The following is a 7,150-nucleotide window of genomic DNA, read 5'->3' on the forward strand; positions in this document are numbered from 1 at the left end:
TCTATAACATTAATGTAGAAATGTTTAGAAACATATTATATTCTTAAATACAATATACAGTTGAAGTCAGAAGTTTACATACACTTATGTTGGAGTCATGAAAACAAATTTCCACAAATTTCTTTTCAACTAACTATAGTTTTGGCAAGTCGGTTAGGACATCTACTTTGTGCATGACACAAGTAATTCTACAAACAATTGTTTACAGACAGATTATTTCACTTACAATTCACTGTATCACCATTCCAGTGGGTCAGACGTTAACATACACTAAGTTGACTGTGCCTTTAAACAGTTTGGAATATTCCAGAAAATGATGTCATGGCTTTAGAAGCTTCTGATAGGCTAATTGTCATAATTTGAGTCAATTGGAGGTATACCTGTGGATGTATTTCAAGGCCTACCTTCAAACTCAGTGCCTCTTTGCTTGACATCAGGGGAAAATAAAAAGAAATCAGCCAAGACCTCACAAAAAAATGTAGACCTCCACAAGTCTGGTTCATCCTTGGGAGACAATTCCAAATGCCTGAAGGTACCACCTTCATCTGTAAAAACAATAATACGCAAGTAAAAACACCATGGGACCACTCAGCCGTCATACCGCTTAGGAAGGAGACGTGTTCTGCCTCCTAGAGATGAACGTACTTTGGTGCGAAAAGTGCAAATCAATCCCAGAACAACAGCAAAGGACCTTGTGAAGATGCTGGAGGAAACAGGTTCAAAAATATCTATATCCACAGTAAAACGAGTCCTAAATCAACATAACCTGAAAGGCCACTCAACAAGGAAGAAGCCACTGCCATAAACCACCATAAAAAAGCCAGACTACGGTTTGCAACTGCACATGGGGACAAAGATTGTACTTTTTGGAGAAATGTCCTCTAGTCTGATTAAACAAAAATAGAACTGTTTGGCCATAATGACCATCGTTATGTTTGGAGGAAAAAGGGGGATGCTTGCAAGCCAAAGAACACCATCCCAACTGTGAAGCATGGGGGTAGCATAATCATGATGTGGGGGTGCTTTGCTGCAGGAGGGTCTTGTGCACTTCACAAAATAGATGGCTTCATGAGGGAGGAAAATTTGGTGGATATATTGAAGCAACATCTCAAGACATCAGTCAGGAAGTTAAAGCTTGGTCGCAAATGGGTCTTCCAAATGGACAATGACCCCAAGCATACTTCCGAATTTGTGGCAAAATGGCTTAAGGACAACAAAGTCAAGGTATTGGAGTGGCCATCACAAAGCCCTGACCTCAATCCTATAGAAAATTTGTGGGCAGAACTGAAAAAGCGTGTGCGAGCAAGGAGGCCTACAAACCTGACTCAGTTATACCAGCTCTGTCAGGAGGAATGGGCCAAAATTCACCCTACTTATTTTTGGAAGCTTGTGGAAGGCTACCCGAAACATTTGACCCAAGTTAAACAATTTAAAGGCAATGCTACCAAATACTAAGTGAGTGTATGTAAACTTCTGACCCACTGGGAATGTGATGAAAGAAATAAAAGCTGAAATAAATCATTCTCTCTACTATTATTCTGACATTTCACATTCTTAAAAGTGAAAGTGGTGATCCTAACTGACCTAAGACAGTTTTTTTTAACTCAAATTAAATGTCATGAATTGTGAAAAACAGTTTAAATGTATTTGGCTAAGGTGTATGTGAACTTCTGACTTCAACTGTATATTATGAACCATTCATTGCTATTGAGCACAAAAAAATCTGAAACAGAACCAAAACAAACAGCAAATATATATAACAAATTTGTAGAGTCACAAGCTTGATGTAGTCATTGCATGCTATGAATAATTGGACTAAATACATTCTACTACTTTAATACATATACAGTACCATTCAAAAGTTTGGACACAACCACTCATTCAAGGGTTTTTCTTTATTTTTGCTATTTTCTACATTGTAGAATAATAGTGAAGACATCAAAACTATGAAATAACATCTATGGAATCATGTTGTAACAACAAAAAAAGTGTTAAATCAAAATATATTTTATATTTGAGATTCTTCAAAGTTGCCACCTTTTGCCTTGATGACAGCTTTGTCCATTCTTGCCATTCTCTCAACCAGTTTCATGAGGTAGTCACCTGGAATGGATTTCAAAAAAGTGAATTTGTGGAATTTGTTTCCTTTTTTTCCTTTTGTGTTGTGACAGGGTAGGGTTGGTATACAGAAGATAGCCCTACTTGGTAAAATACCAAGTCCATATTATGGCAAGAACAGCTCAAATAAGCAAAGAGAAATGCCAATCCATTAAGGATCAGACACTTTTTTTCAATTTTCGCCTAAAATGACATACCCAACTTTAACTGCCTGTAGCTCAGGTGCTGAAGCAAAGATATGCATATTCTTGGTACCATTTGAAAGGAAACAATTTGACGTTTGTGGAAATGTGAAAGGAATGTAGGAGAATATAACACATTAGATCTGGTAAAAGATTATACAAAGAAAACGTTTTTTTGCACCATCATCTTTGAAATGCAAGAGAAAGGACATCATGTATTATTCCAGCACAGGTGCGAGTTTGGCCACTAGATGGCAGCAGTGTATGTGCAACGTTTTTAGACTGATCCAATGAACCATTGCAGTTCTGTTCAAAATTGTCATGAGTTACTAGGAGTGGAAGGTAGGAGTCAGGTGCAGAGAGCAGAGGGTTCAATAATAGATGATTTATTTCTCCGGCATAAAAACGGTCACGCCAAACACAGGCTGCAGAAACACTAACCAGCCCAAACACACAGGGCAAAACGATCCGGAGAACAAAATACATCCACAACCGACAGCGAACACAAAATAATCCCGCACAAAGCGGGCCTAACAGGCTTAAATAGGCCATGAATCAAGAAACACAAAATAAATAGGTGCAACTAATAAGACTAAACCAACAGAAAAGGGAAAAGGGATCGGTGGCAGCTAGTAGACCGGCGACGACGACCGCCGAGCACCGCCCGAACAGGCAGGGGAGCCACCTTTGGCGGGAGTCGTGACAAAAATGTTGTATCAAGACTGCCCAAATGTGCCTAATTTGTTTCTTAATAACTTTTCATCTTTTCAAGTGTAGTTGCAAAAACCATCAAGAGCTATGATGAAACTGGCTCTCATGAGGACCGCCACAGGAAAGGAAGACCCAGTGTTACATCTGCTGCAGAGGATAAGTTCGTTAGAGTTACAAGCCACAGAAATTGTAGCCATAATAAATGCTTCACAGAGTTCAAGTAACAGAATCATCTCAACATCAACTGTTCAGAGGAGACTGCCTAAATCAGGCCTTCATGGTCGATTTGCTGCAAAGAAACCACTACTAAAGGACACCAATAATAAGAAGAGACTTGCCTGGGCCAAGAAACACGAGCAATGGATGAGTCCAAATGTGAGATATTTGGTTCCAACCACTGTGTCTTTGTGAGAAGCAGAGTGGGTGAACGAATGATCTCCACCTCCATATGTGTGGTTCCCACTGTGAAGCATGGAGGAGGAGAATGTGTGAAGGTGTGGGGGTGCTTTGCTGGTGACACTATATAAAGGTACACTTAACCAGCATGGCTACCACAGCATTCTGCAGTGATACGCCATCCCATCGGGTTTGCATTTTGTGGGACTATCATTTGTTTTTCAACACGACAATGACACAAAACACTCCTCCAGGCTGTGTAAGGGCTATTTGACCAAGAAGGAGAGTGATGGAGTGCTGCATCAGATGACCTGGCCTCCAGGTCAATCACCCGACTCTAACCTAAGTGAGATGGTTTAGGATGAGTTGGACCACAGAGTGAAGGAAAAGCAGCCAGCAAGTGCTCAGCTATGTGGGAACTCCTTCAAGACTGTTGGAAAAGCCTTTCTCATGAAGATGGTTGAGATAATGCCAAGAGTGTAAATCAAATCAAATATGTCACATGCGCCGAATACAACAAGTATATAGACCTTACCATGAAATGCTTACTTACAAGCCCTTAACCAACAATGCAGTTCAAGAAAGAGTTAAGAAAATAATAACCAAATAATCGAAAGTAAAAATTCATAAAAAGTAACACAATAAAATAACAATAACAAGGCTATATACAGTGGGTAATGGTACTGAGTCAATGTGCAGACGTGCAGGTTAGTCGAGCTAATTTGTGCATGTAGGTAGGGGTCAAGTGACTATGCATAGATAATAAACAGCAAGTAGCAGCAGTGTAAAATGACATGGGGGGGGGATCAATGTAAATAGTCTGGGTGGCCATTGATTAATTGTTCAGGAGTCTTATGGCTTGGGGGTAGAAGCTGTTAATGAGCCTTTTGGTCCTAGACATGGCGCTACGGTACCGCTTGCCATGCGGTAGCAGAAAGAGCAGTCTATGACTAGGGTGGCTGGAGTCTTTGACTATTTTTGGGGCTTTCCTCTGACACCACCTAGTATCATCCTGGATGGCAGGAAGCTTTGGCCCCAGTGATGTACTGGGCCGTATGCATAACCCTCTGTAGCGCCTTACAGTCAGATGCTGAGCAGTTGCCATACCAGGCGGTTATGCAACCGGTCAGGATGCTCTCGATGGTGCAGCTGTATATGTTTTTGAGGATCTGGGGACCCATGCCAATTCTTTTCAGTCTCCTGAGGGGGAAAAGGTGAGGTCATGCCCTCTTCACGACTGTCTTGGTGTGTTAGGACCATGATAGTTCGCTGGTGATGTGGACACCAAGAAACTTGAAACTCTCAACCCGCTCCACTACAGCCCCCGTCGATGTTAATGGGGGCCTGTTCAGCCCGCCTTTTCCTGTAGTCCACGATCAGCTCCTGTATCTTGCTCACGTTGAGGGAGAGGTTGTTGTCCTGGTACCACACTGCCAGGTCTCTGACCTCCTCCCTATAGGCTGTCTCATCGTTGTCAGTAATCAGGCCTACCACTGTTGTGTCGTCAGCAAACTTAATGATGGTGTTGGAGTCATGTTCGGCCACGCAGTCGGGGGTGAACAGGGAGTACAGGAAGGGACTAAGCGTGCAACCCTGAGGGGCCCCAGTGCTGAGGATCAGCGTGGCAGATGTGTTGTTGCCTACCTTCACCACCTGGGGGCGGCCCGTCAGAAAGTCCAGGATCCAGTTGCAGAGTGGGTGTTTAGTCCCAGGGTCCTTAGCTTAGTGATGAGCTTTGTGGACACTATGGTGTTGAACTTTGAGCTGTAGTCAATGAACAGCATTCTCACATAGGTGTTCCTTTTGTCCAGGTGGGAAAGGGCAGTGTGGAGTGTGATTGAGATTGCGTCATCTGTGAATCTAGTGGGGCGTTATGTGAATTGGAGTGGGTCTAGGGTATCCGGGATGATGCTGTTGATGTGAGCCATGACCAGCATTGCAAAGCACTTCATGGCTAACGAAGTGAGTGCTACAGGGCTCTAATAATTTAGGCAGGTTACCTTCGCTTCCTTGGGCGCAGGGACTATGGTGGTCTGCTTGAAACATGTATGTATTACAGACACGCTCAGGTAGAGGTTGAAAATGTCAGTGAAGACACTTGCCAGTTGGTCCGTGCATGCTTTGAGTACACGTCCTGGTAATCCGTGAAAGTTGACCTGTTTAAAGCTCTTGCTCACTACGGCTACAGAGAGCATTATCACACGTCCGGAACAGCTGGTACTCTCCTGCATGCTTCAGTGCTGCTTGCCTCGAAGCGAGCATAAAAGGCATTTAGCTCGTCTGGTAGGCTCGCGTCAATGGGCAGCTCGCGGCTGGGTATCCCTTTGTAGTCTGTTATAGTTTTCAATCCGTGCTACATCCGACGAGTGTCGGAGCCGGTGTAGTAGGATTCAATCTTAATCCTATATTGACGCTTTGCCTGTTTGATGGTTCGTCTGAGGGCGCGCTCCTTGAAAGCGGCAGCTCTAGCCTTTAGCTCGATGCTGATGTTGCCTGTAATCCATGGCTTCTGGTTGGGATATGTACATACAGTTACTGTGGGGACAACGCTGTTGATGCACTTATTGACGAAGCCAATGTCTGAGGTGGTGTACTCCTCGATGCCATTGGATGAATCTGTGCTAGAAAAACAGTCCTGTAGCGTAGCATCTACGTCATCTGAACACTTCCGTATTGAGCTCGTCACGGGTACTTCCTGCTTTAGTTTGTGCTTGTAAGCAGGAATCAGGAGGATAGAATTATGGTCAGATTTGTCAAATGGAGGGCGAGGGAGAGCTTTGTATGCGTCTCTGTGTGTGGAGTAAAGGTGGTCTTTTTTCCTCTGGTTGCACATGTGACATGCTGGTAGAAATGAGGTAAAACGGATTTAAGTTTGCCTGCATTCAAGTCCCCGGCCACTAGGAGCGCCGCTTCTGGGTGAGCATTTTCTTGTTTGCTTATGGCCTTATACAGCTGGTTGAGTGCAATCTTAGTGCCAGCATTGGTTTGTGGTGGTAAATAGATGACTACGAATAATATAGATGAGAACTCTCTTGGTAGATAGTGTGGTCTACAGCTTATCATAAGGTACTCTACCTCAGGTCAGTAATACCTGGAGACCACTTTAATATTAGACATTGTGCACCAGCTGTTATTGACAAATAGACACACACCCCGCCCCCCATCTTACTGGACGTAGCTTCTCTGTCCTGCCGACGCATGGAAAATCCCTGCCAGCTCTATATTATCCATGTCGTCGTTTAGCCACGACTCGGTGGAAGATATTACAGTTTTTAATGTCCCGTTGGTAGGATAACCTTGATCGTATATCATCCATTTTGTTTTCCAATGATTGCACGTTGGCCAATAGAGCAGATGGTAGTGGGGGTTTACTCACTCGCCTACGAATTCTCTGCTGCCTTTTTCTCTGTCTTTTCTTCATGCAAATGACAGGGATTTTGGCCCGTTTCCGAGAAAGCAGTATATCTTTTGCGTCGGACTTGTTAAAGAAAAAATCTTTGTCCAGTTTGAGGTGAGTAATTGCTGTTCTGATGTCCATAAGTTATTTTCGGTCATAAGAGACGGTAGCAGCAACATTACATTACATTATATTTTGATTTATTTTACTCTTTTTTTGGAGATTCCATGTGTTATTTGTTTTACACTTTTTTGGTGACTACGTGATTCCATATGTGTTATTTCATAGTTTTGATGTCTTCAACTATTATTCTACAATGTATAAAATAGTAAAAATAAAGAAAAAT

Source organism: Oncorhynchus tshawytscha, linkage group LG11 (assembly GCF_018296145.1).
Source record: "Oncorhynchus tshawytscha isolate Ot180627B linkage group LG11, Otsh_v2.0, whole genome shotgun sequence".
NCBI lineage: Eukaryota > Metazoa > Chordata > Actinopteri > Salmoniformes > Salmonidae > Oncorhynchus > Oncorhynchus tshawytscha.